General features: G+C 45.3%; 1 protein-coding gene across 2 annotated transcripts in view; it reads left to right on the plus strand.

Moving 5' to 3' along the window:
• LOC140392141 (nuclear mitotic apparatus protein 1-like) overlaps positions 1-17,278 on the plus strand; it is a 177,701-nt gene that overhangs the window by 18,953 nt on the left and 141,470 nt on the right. Inside the window, exon 1 of one of the 2 annotated variants that reach the window (XM_072477487.1) lies at positions 6,907-6,927. The exons of the other annotated variant lie outside the window; for it this stretch is intronic. The gene's annotated coding sequence lies outside the window, so the exon portion shown is untranslated. Of the gene's footprint in view, positions 1-6,906; positions 6,928-17,278 lie in introns of those variants that run through there. 2 annotated transcript variants of the gene reach the window in all.

The raw sequence follows: 17,278 nt of genomic DNA on the forward strand, positions 1-17,278 counted from the left end.
TGATCTCTAAGTGAGCTTGAGAGTCCCCCACACCCGTCACCCAGACATGGGTATCATTCCCTCCTCCCCCCCCCCCCCCCCCCCACTACAGGATCGCTGATGGCCCCCACCTTACTTCCCCACCCTTCATAACCCCCCCCCCCCTTTCATGGGCATGGCCCCCCTCAGGCCCTGACCCTTGGCAGTGCCAACCTGGCACCCTGGCACTGCCAGCTTGTAACTTAGGCAGTGCTAGATGGACAGTGGCCTGGGTGCCCAGGTGCCAGGACAGTGCCCTGCCTTGTTTCCGGCCACCCGGTGAGGGAGGGTTCCAAAGGCGTCTTGAGATCCCCAGAGTGGCCATCATGCCCGGTCTCCGCTTGTGGAGACCAGTACTATTCGACACCCGGGTGAAGCTTCACCGGCGCAGTTGGTGACTCCTAGGAGCTGGGAGAATGCAACCTCAAACAGCCTATTGGCTCATTTAAATATGATTATCTGGATCACGTCAGACGCCATGGGTCAGGTGACCCATGCCTGGTTGTGCGCCCGGCGCAAAGCCTGTTTTATGCCTCTCCCGCCATGTTCCCAGTGAAATAGAATTGGCATTGGATGCAACATGGTGGGAGAATCGCGCCCAAAAAGTTTGCAGGTGGTTATAGTTGGGTTGAATGAGTGGACATAAATCTGGCAATGGATGGAGTATGATGTGTGAAAATGTGAAGTTGTTCACTTTGGCAGGAAATGTTTTTTAAAAAGCAGAGTATTTATTACTTGAAGGAGAATAACTGCCAAATTCCAAGATGCAGAGGGATCTGGGTGTCATGGTGCACGAGTCACAGAAAGCTAGTTTCCAGGTATCACAAGTAATTATAAAGGCTAAAGGGGTGTTATCTTTTATTGCAAGAGGAATTGAACACACACGCAAGGATGTTATGCTTCATTTATACAGCGCATTTATGCGACTATATCAAATACCGTGCCCAGTTTTTATGCCCTTAGTTAAGGAAAGATATAAATGCATTGGAGACGGTTGAGTAGGTTTATTAGATTGATACCTGGAATGAGCAAGTTGTGTTCTCAAGATAGGTTGGCCAGACTGGGCTTGCTTGCACTGGAGCTGAGAAGAGTGCTCTTTCAGAGAGCCAGTGCAGACTCAATGGGCTGAAAACACAGTTAAAATAGTCTTTCAAAACCTGCCCCAAACCAATCCTACTTGGTTAGACCCTCAAGTAAACACCTTCCAGGCAACACTTCCCCACACAGCCCACACCAATTCAGCTCAACTTCTCTTTTTAAATTGGGTCAGCACATTGGTGCAGTGGTTAGCACTGCTGCCTCACATCGCTGAGGACCTGGGTCACTGTCCGTGTGGAATTTGCACATTCTCACCGTGTTTGTGTGGGTCTCACCCCCACAGCCCAAAGATGTGCACGTTAGATGGATTGACCATGCAAAACTGTCCGTAATTGGGGAAAAAATTATTGGGTACTTTAAATTTATTTTTTAAAATCTCAGCACGGTGGCGCAGTGGTCAGCACTGCTGGTGGGTTCGACCCTGGCCCCAGGTCATTGTCCGTGTGGATTTTGCACCTTCTCCCCGTGTTTGCATACGTCTCATCCCCACAACCCTAAAGATATGCAGGGTAGGTGGATTGGCCACAAAAACTGCCCTTAAGTGGAAAAAAAAATTAGGTACTCTAAATTTATATTTTAAAAAAATAAATCTCTCCTTAAGTACCATTTTTCCCTTTCATCTCAGATTCCATTCTTCTCAGCACTTTTTTTAACTCATCTTTTATAAATTATAAAACAAACTCACATTTCCTTATGGCCTCCACCTTCGGGTCAAATAGAATTTAACAACGTTCCCTGTTTACCTATTAAACCGTTGCAAGTTATGCAAATTAGCCCAGATGAGTAGGTTCTTCAGGGATGTGGAGGACAGATGTGGGCAGTGTGGGGGTAGCCCAGCCAACCATGTTCATATGTTTTGGGCATGTCCGAAACTGAGGGAATTCTGACAGGGATTTGCGGATGTTATGACAGAAGAACTGGAGGTTAGGGTAACTCCGAGTCCAGAATTGGCAATATTTGGGGTGTCGGAGGGTCCGGGGGCAAAGGGGGGAGAGGGAGGCCGATATCCTGGCCTTCTCCTCCCTGGTGGCCGGGAGACGGATCTTGCTGAGATGGAGGGACTCGGAGCTCCCGAAATCAGGAGGGTGGGTCAGCGATATGGTCGGGTTTCTCAGTCTGGAGAAAACTCAGGTTCGCTCTGAGAGGATCAGTACAGGGATTCGCCCGGAGTTGGCAGCCGTTCATCGATTTCTTTAACAAAAATTGAACGTCAGCAGTAAGAGGGGAAAAGGTGGGGGGGAGGGAAGCAGGAGGCAGGATAATGTTAAATAAGGACAGGGAGCTTAGTATACGGGTAATTGGGGACAGGGCGGAAGAAGTAGAGGATGTGGTTTATTGTTTGTTCTTTTGGGGGATATTTTGTGCGTCGACCCGCGCGGATGTTTTAGAAATGTCAACATGTTAAATTGTGAAAATTACAAATGCTTCAATAAAATATTTTCTTTAAAAAAAAGTTATGCAAGTTCCTCCCTCCCTCTTGAAATTTAACAGCTTAATAAAAACTTGGATCGTGTTTTCGGGATCCTTAAGGGGGAGGGGGAGCAGCCCCAAGTCGTGGTCCACATAGGTACCAACGACTTAGGTAGGAAAAGGGATAGGGATGTAAGGCAGGAATTCAGGGAGCTAGGGTGGAAACTTAGATCTAGGACAGAGTTATTATCTCTGGGTTGTTACCCGTGCCACGTGCTAGCGAGACGAGGAATAGGGAGAGAGAGGAGTTGAACACGTGGCTACAGGGATGGTGCAGGAGGGAGGGTTTCAGATTTCTGGATAATTGGGGCTCATTCTGGGGTCGGTGGGACCTCTACAAACTACACCTGGACCAGAGGGGTACCAATATCCTGGGGGGGGAAATTTGCTAATGCTCTTCAGGAGGGTTTAAACTAGTTCAGCAGGGGCTTGGGAACATGAATTGTAGCTCCAGTATACAGGAGGTTGAGAGTAGTGAGGTCATGAGTAAGGTTTCAAAGTTGCAGGAGTGTACCGGCAGGCAGGAAGGTGGTTTAAAGTGTGTCTTCTTCAATGCCAGGAGTATCCGGAATAAGGTAGGTGAACTTGCGGCATCGGTTGGTACATGGGACTTCGATGTTGTGGCCATTTCGGAGACGTGGATAGAGCAGGGACAGGAATGGTTGTTGCAGGTGCCGGGGTTTAGATATTTCAGTAAGCTCAGGGAAGGTGGTAAAAGAGGGGGAGGGGTGGCATTGTTAGTCAAGGACAGTATTACGGTGGCAGAAAGGACGTTTGATGAGGACTCGTCTACTGAGGTAGTATGGGCTGAGGTTAAAAACAGGAAAGGAGAGGTCACCCTGTTAGGTGTTTTCTATAGGCCTCCGAAAAGTTCCAGAGATGTAGAGGAAAGGATTGCAAAGATGCTTCTGGATAGGAGCGAAAGCAACAGGGTTGTTGTTATGGGGGACTTTAACTTTCCAAATATTGACTGGAAATGCGATAGTTCGAGTACTTTAGATGGGTCCGTTTTTGTCCAATGTGTGCAGGAGGGTTTCCTGACACAGTATGTCGATAGGCCAACGAGAGGCGAGGCCATTTTGGATTTGGTACTGGGTAATGAACCAGGACAGGTGTTAGATTTGGAGGTGGGTGAGCACTTTGGTGATAGTGACCACAATTTAATTACGTTTACTTTAGTGATGGAAAGGGATAGGTATATACCGCAGGGCAAGAGTTATATCTGGGGGAAAGGCAATTATGATGCGATGAGGCAAGACTTAGGATGCATCGGATGGAGAGGAAAACTGCAGGGGATGGGCACAATGGAAATGTGGAGCTTGTTCAAGGAACAGCTACTGTGTGTCCTTGATAAGTATGTACCTGTCAGGCAGGGAGGAAGTGGTCGAGCAAGGGAACCGTGGTTTACTAAAGCAGTTGAAACACTTGTCAAGAGGAAGCGGGAGGCTTATGTAAAGATGAGACATGAAGGTTCAGTTAGGGCGCTCGAGAGTTAGAAGTTAGCTAGGAAGGACATAAAGAGAGAGCTAAGAAGAGCCAGGAGGGGACATGAGAAGTCTTTGGCAGGTAGGATCAAGGATAACCCTAAAGCTTTCTATAGATATGTCAGGAATAAAAGAATGACTAGGGTAAGAGTAGGGCCAGTCAAGGACAGTAGCGGGAAGTTGTGCGTGGAGTCCGAGGAGATAGGAAAGGTGCTAAATGAATATTTTTCGTCAGTATTCACACAGGAAAAAGACAATGTTGTCGAGGAGAATACTGAGATTCAGGCTACTAGACTAGAAGGGCTTGAGGTTCATAAGGAGGAGGTGTTAGCAATTCTGGAAAGTGTGAAAATAGATAAGTCCCCTGGGCCAGATGGGATTTATCCTAGGATTCTCTGGGAAGCTAGGGAGGAGATTGCTGAGCCTTTGGCTTTGATCTTTAAGTCATCATTGTCTACAGGAATAGTTCCAGAAGACTGGAGGATAGCAAATGTTGTCCCCTTGTTCTAAAAGGAAAGTAGAGCCAACCCCGGTAACTATAGACCAGTGAGCCTTACTTCTGTTGTGGGCAAAATCTTGGAAAGGTTTATAAGAGATAGGATGTATAATCATCTGGAAAGGAATAATTTGATTAGAGATAGTCAACACGGTTTTGTGAAGGGTAGGTCGTGCCTCACAAACCTTATTGAGTTATTTGATAAGGTGACCAAACAGGTGGATGAGGGTAAAGCAGTTGATGTGGTGTATATGGATTTCAGTAAAGCGTTTGATAAGGTTCCCCACGGTAGGCTACTGCAGAAAATACAGAGGCATGGGATTCAGGGTGATTTAGCAGTTTGGATCAGAAATTGGCTAGCTGGAAGAAGACAAAGGGTGGTGGTTGATGGGAAATGTTCAGACTGGAGTCCAGTTACTAGTGGTGTACCACAAGGATCTGTTTTGGGGCCACTGCTGTTTGTCATTTTTATAAATGACCTGGAGGAGGGCGTAGAAGGATGGGTGAGTAAATTTGCAGATGACACTAAAGTCGGTGGAGTTGTGGACAGTGCGGAAGGATGTTACAAGTTACAGAGGGACATAGATAAGCTGCAGCGCTGGGCTGAGAGGTGGCAAATGGAGTTTAATGCAGAAAAGTGTGAGGTGATTCATTTTGGAAGGAATAACAGGGAAGACAGAGTACTGGGCTAATGGTAAGATTCTTGGCAGTGTGGATGAGCAGAGCGATCTCGGTGTCCATGTACATAGATCCCTGAAAGTTGCCATCCGGGTTGAGAGGGTTGTTAAGAAGGCGTATGGTGTGTTAGCTTTTATTGGTAGAGGGATTGAGTTTCGGAGCCATGAGGTCATGTTGCAGCTGTACAAAACTCTGGTGCGGCCGTATTTGGAGTATTGCGTGCAATTCTGGTCGCCGCATTATAGGAAGGATGTGGAAGCATTGGAAAGGGTGCAGAGGAGATTTACCAGAATGTTGCCTGGTATGGAGGGAAGATCTTATGAGGAAAGGCTGGGGGACTTGAGGCTGTTTTCGTTAGAGAGAAGAAGGTTGAGAGGTGACTTAATTGAGGCATACAAGATGATCAGAGGATTGGATAGGGTGGACAGTGAGAGCCTTTGTCCTCGGATGGTGGTGTCCAGCACGAGGGGACATAGCTTTAAATTGAGGGGAGATAGATATAGGACAGATGTCAGAGGTAGGTTCTTTACTCAGAGAGTAGTAAGGGGGTGGAATGCCCTGCCTGCAACAGTAGTGGACTCGCCAACACTAAGGGCATTCAAATGGTCATTGGATAGACATATGGATGATAAGAGAATAGTGTAGATGGACTTTAGAGTGGTTTCACAGGTCGGCGTATCATTGAGGGCCGAACGGCCTGTACTGCGCTGTAATGTTATATGCTCTTATGTTCTATTCCTATCTATCCCCAATCCAAGTTTCTAAACTCTACGTATTAAAACACGGACATGTGTGCACAAACAGACACACACACTCCTTTCTTTACAGAATAACAATATTTCCCCCAAAATAAGCCTACTTGTGACAATAAAAAAATTATTATTATATTATTGTTATTATTTTATTATTATCAATAGTAACATCTGCCTTCTCGCGCAGAAAGTATGTTTCCTCTTGTGGGTGAGTCCAGAACTAGGGGGACCTGTTTTTTAAATTAGGGGTCGCCCATTTCGGTCAGAGATGAGGAGAATTTCTTTCTGAGGGTTGTGCGACTTTGGAACTCTCTGCCTTAGAATGCGGTGGAGCGAAGTCACTGAATATTTTTAAGGTAGGATTAGATAGGTTCTGGTTAGGCAGATTCTTGTTAGGCAAGGGGATCAGAAGTTATCGAGGGTAGATGGGGATGTGGAACTCGAAACACAAACGTTTTAGCCATGATCTTATTGAATAATGGAGCAGGCTCGAGGGGCCGAATGGCCTACTTCCCCTTATTGATATGACTGCCTGTTCGTAATTAGGGGAATGGGCCTAATTGAATAGCTCTTTCAATGAGCCAACACCGGCACAATGAGCACATTAGCCTCCTAGGCTGCACAAACTTGAAATGTACAAAATGAGAATTTAGAATTTGATTAAATATAATCCAGCAACTTTGAATTTAAAAGGCGTTAATAGAAAATATAGTGCGTGTTGGATTTTAGTATGCCTGTTCCCGTCAGAAGGAAGGGCTGGGCAAACAGTGATAGGAGGAGGAGTCCAGGGTTGGCGAGCAAGTAGCTTAAAAAGCAGAGATATTGGCGAGGAGCCAGAGATATAATCGCCGGCGTTCTGCTGAAGAGCGAACTAACTGTGAATAGGAATCTGTAACCGAGAGCTGACCCTGTTGAAGAGTTTAGATATCTGGTATTGTGGAATGAAGGAACTTGGTATTCTTTGATCTGTTGCCGAACATTGTTTTTCTTTTCCTCTTGCTCTGTCTTTCTCCACTCTGGGTCCTAGTGGTTTTACTGGAGTAATTGTTGTTATGAAATGCTTTTTTAAAATGACATTACCAGGCCTGTTTGTTTAGTTTGGGGTGAATCAGTTTTCAATACCTTAGACTCCTTGTCTACAGGTTTAACTTGCTGTTTATAAATTTTAAATTTGAGGAGATTTGTATGTAGGGCTCCTAAGGCCCTCTGCAGGTAGGATGTAGCCAAGGTTGGTCAGGAGAGGTAACATGGAGCAGGAAAGCTTGTTGTTTGTCAGGAAAGGGAAAAGACTCCGAGGTCTTGGCAAAGAGTTGTTTATGAACAGGAGGCTATTTGGTTGACTCTGATGTCAACGTTGTAAGGAGGAGATTTTGAGTATCGGATGGTGTATTCATAGTTTGGGAAAGTAGATGTCAGAGAAACAAAGACTGATGTGAGGTTAAATAAATGTCATTTGGAGAGACAGATTTCAGCCTAATGTTTTAGAATTGTGTCTGTTGCTGATGCACGTCATGTCATGTTCACCCATGTTCATCCCCAGAGCTTGCTGAACTTGGGCTCCTGGTTTGCCAATGCCTTGATTTTTAAAAATTATTATTTTGAATTTCAATTCCCCCCATTCCCTATCTCTGTCATATCCTTCGGCCCCTACAGCTCTCCAAGATCTTTGCTTCCCCCAATTATGGCCTTTTGCACATTCCCAATCTTTTTCTCCTCTAATCTACTTTGTAAATTGGGTATTACCAAAAGTGCAATCCAGATCAAGTTCTTTCCATACAGTGTATGGTACTCTGTGGTGCCTCAGCAACATTGAAATCACACTTCATATTTACAGTATACACTCCATAAGACCTAGGAGCAGAATTAGGCCACTTGTCCCATCGAGTCTGCTCTGTCATTCAATCATGGCTGATATTTTCTGATCCCCATTCTCCGGCCTTCTCCCCATAATCTCTGATCCTCTTATTAATCAGGAACCTATCTATCTCTGTCTTTTTTTAAATGTAAATTTAGAGTACTCAATTCATTTTTTCCAATTAAGGGGCACTATAGCGTGGCCAATCCACCTACCCTGCACATCTTTGGGTTGTGGGGGCGAAACCCACGCAAACATGGGGAGAATTTGCAAACTCCACACGGACAGTGACCCAGAGCCGGGACCGAACCCGGGACCTTGGCACCGTGAGGCAGGAGGGCTAACCCACGCCACCGTGCTGCTCTGTCTTAAAGACACTCAGTGATTTGGCCTCCACAACCTCCTGCAGCAAAGTGTTCCACAGATTCACCACCGGCTGGCTGAAGAAATTCCTCCTCATCTCTGTTTTAAAGGATCGTCCCTTGAGTCTGAGATGATGTCCTCTGGTTCTACTTTTTCCTACAAGTGGAAACATCCTCTCCACGTCCACTCTATCCAGGCCTCACAGCATCCTGTAAGTTTCAATAACATCCCCCATCATCCTTCCAAACTCCCAACGAGTACAGACCCAGAGTCCTCAACCGTTCCTCATACGACAAGTTCTTCATTCCAGGGATCATTCTTGTGAACCTCCTCTGGACCCTTTCCAAGGCCAGCACATCCTTCCTTAGTTACGGGGCCCAAAACTGCTCACAATACTCCAAATGGGATCTGACCAGAGCCTTATACAGCCTTCTTATAGCCCTCTTGACATGAATGCTAACATTACATTTGCCTTCTTCACTGCCGACTGAACCTGCATGTTAACCTTAAGAGAATCATGAACAAGGACTCCCAAGTCCCTTTGTGCTTCTGGTTTCCTAAGCATTTCCCCACTTAGAAAATAGTCTGTGCCTAAATTCCTCCTTCCAAAGTGCATAACCTCACACTTTTCCACATTGTATTTCATTTGCCACTTCACTGCCCACACTCCATGACAAAGATACCATCCGAGAGGTTTTACAGTTTCCAGCCCCTCGATGTACATTTGTAGGTGGACCTTGAACAGTGACCTTTCCTCATTGAGCCTCAATGGCAGCTGCCCCAAGCCTCACTGTCCCCCGAGTACATAGTCCTGGACGTTGGACTGTGCCAGCCTGCAACACTCAGGCGTGGATTGCACTTTGCACTGGAGGTTCAGCATGTTTTGGCAAATCCAAAGGATTCTTTCGCCGAGTTGATGTTTCTTTTTTTTTTTAAATATGTTTTTATTAAGAATTTTTAAACAATATTTTCAACCATATAAACAAACCCCCCACCCCGTAACAAAGAAAAAAAATAGAGCTCGTGTGGCAAGACATTAACATGGCCAGTCAATACGATACATAACTTTGTACATCGGATTCTTCCCGTACATGTCAGTTTCCGGATCATTCATGTATTTTCGTGCTCAAATGCCCTTCAGAGAAACCCCCCTTCCCCCTCCCTCCCTCCTCCCACTCTTCCCCCCCCCCCCCCACACGAACGATGTCCCCCCCCCTCTCTCCTCTCTTCCCCCCCCCCCCCCCCCCCCCCCCCCGGGTTGCTGCTGCTGCTGTCCGACCCTCATCTAACGCTCCACGAGATGGTCTAGGAAACGGTTGCCACCGCCTGTCGAACCCCTGCACAGACCCTCTCAAGGCAAGCCTCCGTTGATGTTTCCTTTTGAGTGCGTCCTTGGGAACAGCCCATAGAACATGAGAACTAGGAGCAGGAGTAGGCCCCTTGAGCCTGCTCCACCATTGAATAAGATCATGGCTGATCTTATTGTGGACTCAGCTCCACTTATCCACCTGCTCACCATAATCCTTAATTCCTTTACTGTTCAAAATTCTATCTATCATTGCCTTAAAAACATTCAACGAGGTAGCCTCAACTGCTTCACTGGGCAGGGAATTCCACAAATTCTCGACCCTTTGGGTGAAGAATTTCCTCCACAACTCAGTCCTAAATCTGCTCCCCCTTATTTTGAGGCTCTGTCGCCTCGTTCAAGTTTCGCCCGCCAGTGGAAACAATCTCCCTGCTTCAATTTTATCTATACTCTTCAGAATTTTATACGTTTCTATAAGATCCCCCTCATTCTTCTAAACTCCAATGAGTATAGTCTCAGTCTCCTCATAAGCCAATCCTGTCAACTCCGGAATCAACCTAGTGAATCTCCTCTGCACGCCCTCCAGTGCCAGTACATCCTTTCTCAGGTAAGGAGACCAAAACTGTACACAGTACTCCAGGTGTGGCCTCACCAGCACCCTATACAGCTGCAACATAACCTCCCTACTTTTAAACTCCATCCCTCTAGCAATGAAAGACAAGATTCTGCTGCACCTGCAAACCAGCTTTTTGCGATTCATGCACAAGGACAACCAGGTCCCTCTGCACGGCAGCATGCTGCCATTTTTTTACCATTTAAATAATAGTCCATTTTGCTGTTATTTCTATCAAAATTGGTGACCTCACATTTACCAACATTGTACTCCATCTGCCAGACCCTTGCTCATTCACTCAAACTATCTATATCCCTCTGCAGACTTTCAGTGTCCTCTGCACACTTTGCTCTACCACTCACCTTAGTGTCTTCTGCGAACTTTGACACATTACAATTGGTCCCCAACTCCAGATCATCTATGTAAATTGTATACAATTGTGGTCCCAAAACTGGTCCCTGAGGCACACCACTAACCACTGCGTCAACCAGAAAAAACACCCATTTATACTCACTCTTTGCTTTTTATTGGTTGATCAATCTTCTATCCATGCTAATACATTACCTATAATGCTAAGCACTTTTATCTTATGCAGCAGCCTTTTGTGCGGCACCTTGACGAATGCCTTCTGTAAATCCTCCACATCCACCGTGTCCACCATGCTCGTAATGTCCTCAAAGAATTCCAGTAAATTAGTTAAACATGACCTACTTCATGAACCCATGCTGCATCTGCCCAATGGGACAATTTCTATCCAGATGTCTCGCTGTTTCTTCCTTGATAATAGATTCAAGCATTTCCCCCACTACAGAAGTTAAACTAACTGGCCCGTAGTTACCTGCCTTTTGTCTACCTCCTTTTTTAAACGGTGGATTCACATTTGCTGTTTTCCAATCTGCTGGAACGCCCCAGAGTCCAGCGAAGTTTGGTGAATTACCACGAGAGCATTTGCTATTTCCCCCACCATCTGTTTTAGCCCCCTGGGATGCATTCCATCAGGGCCAGGAGACTTGTCTACCTTTAGCCCCATTAGCTTGCCCAACACTACGTCCTTAGTGATAATGATCGTTTCTTGGTCCTCACCTGCCATAGCCTCCTTGTCAACAATTATGTTATTTGTGTCTTCCACTGTGAAGAGCGACACAAAATACCCGCTCAATGCCTCAGCCATTTCCACATTTCCCATTATTAAATCCCCCATCTCATCCTCTAAAGGACTCATGTTTACCTTAGCCACTCTTTTTCATTTTATATATTTGTAGAATCTTTAGCTATCTGTTTATATATTCTGTGCACGTTTACCCTCATAATCAACCTTACTTTTCTTTCTTTTAATTTTAATTTTGTTTTAATTTAGATAACCAAAATTCTTTTCCAATTAAGGGGCAATTTAGTGTGGCCAATTCACCTACCCCGCACATCTTTGGGGTGTGGGGTGAAACCCACGCAGACACTGGGAGAGTGTGTGAACTCCACACGGACAGTGACTTGGGGCCGGGATCGAACCTGTGTCCTTGGTGCCATGAGACAGCAGTGCTAACCACTGCACCACCGTGTCGCCCATATCTTACTTTTCATTATAGCTTTTTTGTGGCTTTCTGTTGACTTTTAAAGATGTCCCAATCCTCTACTTTCCCACTAATTTTTGCCACTTTGTATGCATTTTCTTTCAATTTGATACTCTTCATTATTTCCTTGTATATCCATGGCTGATTATCCCTTTTCCTACACATCTTCCTTTTCACTGGTATATACTTTTGCTGTCCTTTGAAAGTCCTCCACTGTTCCTCAATTGTCCCACCATAAAGTCTTTGCTCCCAGTCTGCCCTAGCCAACTCCTCCCTCATCCCATTGTAGTCTCCTTTGTTTAAGCACAAGACACTGGTATTGGATTTTACCTTTTCACACTCCACCTGTATTTTAAATTCAACCATACTTGATCGCTTCTTCCGAGAGGATCCCTAACTATGAGATCATTAATTATTCCTGCCTCATTACACATGACCAGATCTTGGATCGCTTGCTCCCTTGTAGGTTCCAATACATACTGTTTGAGAAAACTATCGTGGATACATTCTATAAACTCCTCAAGGCTGTCTTGACCAACCTGGTTTGACTAATCGACATGTAGATTAAAATCCCCCATGATAATTGCCATACCATTTTTATATTCATCAGTTATTTCTTTGTCTGTTGCCTGCCCCATCCTGATATTATTTGGTGGCCTATAGACACTCAGTGACCTTTTCTCCTTACTATTTCTAATTTCCAGCCAAATGGATTCAACATTTTTATCCGTAGAACCTATATCATCTCTCACTACCGCTCTGATGTCATCCTTAAACATCAGAGCTACACCGCCTCCCTTACCTTCCTGTCTGTCCTTCCGAATAGTCTGATACCCCTGGGTATTTACCTCTGTCATGACCACCCTGTAACCATGTCTCTGTAATGGCCACTAAATCAGACTCATTCGCGATGATTTGTGCTGTCACTTCATTTACCGTGCTTTGAATGCTATGAGCATTCAGGTAAAGTGCCCATATGCTAGTTTTTATACCTTCTTTTTGAATCCCAACACCTCCATTAATAACATCTCCTCAGTTCTTCCCTTGAACTTTTTCATAATTTTCCATGTAGTTGAATCCACCTCCCCACGTGCTAACCTGCTGCTTTGCTTCCCATTAACCATTATACTTCCCATAGTTTTACCCTTCCTCCTACTTGCTAGTTTAAAGTCCTTGTGACCACCCTATTTATTCTTTATGCTAGAACACTGGTCCCAGATCGGTTCAGGTGAAGACTGTCCCAACAGTACAGATCCCTCCTGTTCAAATACTGATGCCAATGCCCCAGGAAATGGAGCCTCTCTTTCCCGCACCATTCCTTTAGCCACGTGTTTACTTCCCCCATTTTGTCAAGAGTCTTGCGCCACAGAGCTGCTAGGGATGAATCTCGACAAAACCCACTCCCATCTCTTTCTGGACTTTGTTGCGCATTCCCAGTCACTCCACAATTGGGCTCTGAAATGAAAATGAAAATCGTTTATTGTCACAAGGTGGCTTCAAATAAAGTTACTGTGACAAGCCCTGGTCGCCACATTCCGGCGCCTGTTCGGGGAGACTGGTATGGGAAAGGGTGACTTCAGCTCTCTGGGCCCCAAGCTCTGGTATTCCTTCCCTAAACCTCTCCAACTCCCTTTTAAGATGCTTCTTAAAGCCGCCGCCTTTGACCAAACTTTTGCTCTCTTGTCCTCATATCTCCTTTTGTGACTTGGCGATAAATATTGTTTGATAAAACCCTATGAAGTGCCTTGGAGGATTTTCCTACATTAAAAGTACTATATATAAATGCGAGATTTTGTAATGAACATGTTATTAACAAATGGTAAAGGAGCGTGCACGCAGTGGTTGCTAAACGCTCACCACCAAACAAGCTACCTGGATCGTGATCGAGTCCCTCTTGATTACCTCACCGCATTGTGGGTGAGGTGGGAATGTTTTTGAGGGATTCTTAGTAGAGAACACATGTCAGCATTGAGACTGCTTTGGGGTGCCCTATGTCTATAAATACTTATACTTGTGTCACAATAACTTAAAATGCTTTGCATAGATTTTGGGGACCGAAGTATTCCACTCAGCCCCTCAAGCCCGTTCCAGCACCATTCTATTCCATCAGGGCCTCAACTGAGATGAGACTGACAAAATGAGAAGAATGACCAGAAAATCTGTTTTCTAATATCTCTCCAGTGAAGTCCTTGAATTGGTTTTGCTATTTTAAAGGTGCTGTGTGAATGCCAGTTATTGTATAGTTTGAGAATAAATGTTGGCCGGGAGGCCGGGACACTGGGAGAGTTACTGGTTCCTCACAAGGCTATATCTTCCAATTTGTACCGAAACCATGTTTGGGGTTTAAAATCTTATCTAAATTCTCTTAATGACATCTGCGCTACATAAGTGTCATGCATTGACCATCTCCAATAAGAGAGAATCTAACCGATCTCCCCATGACATTTGATGGCATTGCTATTGCTGAATCCCCCGTTATCAACATCTTGGGGTTACCATTAACCAGAAGCTGAACTGGATTAGCCGCTGTGGCTGTAGGAGCAGGTTGGGTGCTGGCAATGCTGCAGCAAATAACTCACCTCCTGACTCCTCAAAGCCTGTCCACAATCTACAAGGCACAAGTGAAAAATGAAAATGAAATGAAAATCACTTATTGTCACAAGTAGGCTTCAAATGAAGTTACTGTGAAAAGCCCCTAGTCGCCACATTCCGGCGCCTGTTCGGGGAGGCTGGTACGGGAACTGAACCGTGCTGCTGGCCTGCCTTGGTCTGCTTTCAAAGCCAGCGATTTAGCCCTGTGCTAAACCAGCCCCTGTCAGGAATACTCCCCATTTGCCTGGATGAGTGAAACTCCGACAACACTCAAGAAGCTCAACACCATCCAGGACAAAGAAGCCCCGCTTGATTGCTCCCCCTTCTACAAACATTCACTCCCTCCACCACCGACACGCAGCAGCAGTGTGTACCATCTACAAGATGCACTGCAGGAACTCATCAAGGCTCCTTCAAAAGCACTTTCCAAACCCATGACCACTACCATCTAGAAGGACATGATGTGGAGATGTCGGCGTTGGACTGGGGTGGGCACATTAGAAGTCTTACAACACCAGGTTAAAGTTCAACAGGTTTGTTTCGAATCACTAGCTTTCGGAGCGCAGCTCCTTCGTCAGGTGAGTCGACTCACCTGAGGAAGGAGCTGCCCTCCGAAAGCTAGTGATTCGAAACAAACTTGATCTAGAAGGACAAGGGCAGCAGATACAGGGGAATCCCACCACCTGGAGATTCCCCTCCAAGTCACTCACCGCCCTGAGTTGGAAATATATCGCCGTTCCTTCACTGTCACTGGGTCAGAATCCTAGGATGCCCTCCCTACAGCACTCTGTGTCTATCTACATGTGGTTCAAAAAGGCAGCTCAACGCCACCTTCTCTCAGGCAATTAGGGATGGGTAATAAATGCTGGCCTAGCCAGCGATGGTTATATCATGTGAAATAATTTTTTAAAATGTTATCGTGGAGTGTGGACTTAAATTGAACAGAACAGGGAGGCACGGTGGGTTAGCACTGCTGCCTCACGGTGCCGAGGTCCCAGGTTTGACCGGCCCCGGGTCACTGTTCAGGTGGAGTTTGCACATTCTTCCCGTGTCTGCGTGGGTCTCACCCCCACAATCCAAAGATGTGCAGGGTAGATTGGCCACGCTAAATTGCCCCATAATTGGGGGGGAAAAAAGAACTGGGTACTCTAAATTTATTTTTTCAAATTGTGCTGAACAACTGTTGTGAATTTTGAGCTAGTAAGTGTGCTGCCATCTAAGCTGAGCTGCTGGAAGGAGGGAAAATAACAGCAGGACATATAACTGTGTTTCCTGGCTGACCACTGACTTGCACTGGCACCATTAGCACTCTCAATCTTCAAACGCACTTTATTTTGTCATAGCCAGCATAATTATACTGCTGGTTTAGCTCAGTTAGCTGGACAGCTGGTTCATGAAGGCTCCGCCTTCTCAACTTTGCCCCTTGCCTGTGATCCTCGGGTTAAATCACCACCAGTCAGCTCTTCCCCCGTCAAGGGAAAGATGGTCATCTGGGAATATAGTGACTTTTCAATATCTTCAGATTGTACCCTTTGTTCTTGTTTTTTCAGACAGCAGGTAATCCTGCTGCTGCCGTTACAGCTCCTTTTGGGACCATCTTTTGTTGCTTTACAGTCCCAGCACAACATGAGCTTGTACTTATACAGACAGACTTGGTAAAATATCCCAAGACACTTCACAGAGGCATATCAAACAAAATTTGACACCAAGCCACATTATGAGATATTAGGTAGATGACTAGTAGGTTTTAAGGATGTTTTAAAGAAGAAAAAAGGCTTACTCGGGCTTCAGTAGCTGACGGTAGAGTGATTAAAATCACGGATGTGCAAGAGATCAGAATTGGAGGATAGATTTGTAGGGCTGGTTACATTGTGGGAGGTGAGGGAGGATTTGAAAATGAAGATATGAATTTGAAAATGAAGGATTGGCTTAACCAGGAGACCGTGTAGATCAGCAAGCACAGGGTTGCTGTATGAACAGAAAATAGTGCAGGTTAGGACAGGGGCAGCAGAGTTTTGAATGATCTCTGGTTTATGGGAGGCCAGCCAGGAATGTTGGAGTAGTCAAGTTTAGAGTTAATAAAGACATGGCTGAGGGTTTCGGCTGAGGCAGGGGAGAAGTCGGATGATGTAACAGAGGTGGTCTTTGTGCCGGTGTGAATATGTGGTGAAATGCTCATTGCTGCCACATTTTGTCTTGATCATTATCCCTATTGCCATTTAATCAGACCTGCCTGCCACCCGTTCACAGATTTTCCTTTTCTTCTTTCCTCCCCACCCCTCCTCTCCCAACGCTTCCAGCCTCCTTGTTTGGAGACAGTTAAGTTTCGAACTTCTTCCAGTTCTGATTGAAGTTTAATCCTGGAACGTTAACTCTTTTTCTCTCTCTACAAATACTGCCAGACCTGCTGAGTTTCTAGCATTTTCTGTTTTTACTTTTATTATAATAGCACAGCGACACAAAACTCCTAATCTTCCTGATCAAAACACTGAAGTCAGTGTACAGAAACTGGAGCTGAGATTTGTTTGTTCAGGGAGTTAGGTTGTGACTGACCCCGATGTGTGAATATTATAAGTGTTATTACATTTTTTTGGAAAAATATTTTACTGGAGGTATTTTTCACAAAAACCTGCTCACCACCGGTGTGTCCATGTAGAACTAGTACGTAACCCACAACCGGGCTGGGTACCTGTAGAAGCCAGGTATTTCGAATACAACTAGTATAGGTAAAAGATAGCTGTTTAAGCATAAATGTTAAGATCCCCATAAATTAAAGATTCCTATAATACCCCAAACTTCAATTCTTCCTTGAACAGAACCGCTTCGACCCTGTTAAACCCAGCTAGACACTTCGCCAACTCCGCACCCAAATCTTGGTAGATCCAAAACACAGTCCGTTCCCAGGTGAACTTCTTCGTCCACCGCAAATCTCTCCTTGTCTAAATATCTGTATACTCGTACCACCATCGCTCTCAGGTGCTTACC

Source organism: Scyliorhinus torazame, chromosome 15 (genome assembly GCF_047496885.1).
Source record: "Scyliorhinus torazame isolate Kashiwa2021f chromosome 15, sScyTor2.1, whole genome shotgun sequence".
Taxonomy (NCBI): Eukaryota; Metazoa; Chordata; class Chondrichthyes; order Carcharhiniformes; family Scyliorhinidae; genus Scyliorhinus; species Scyliorhinus torazame.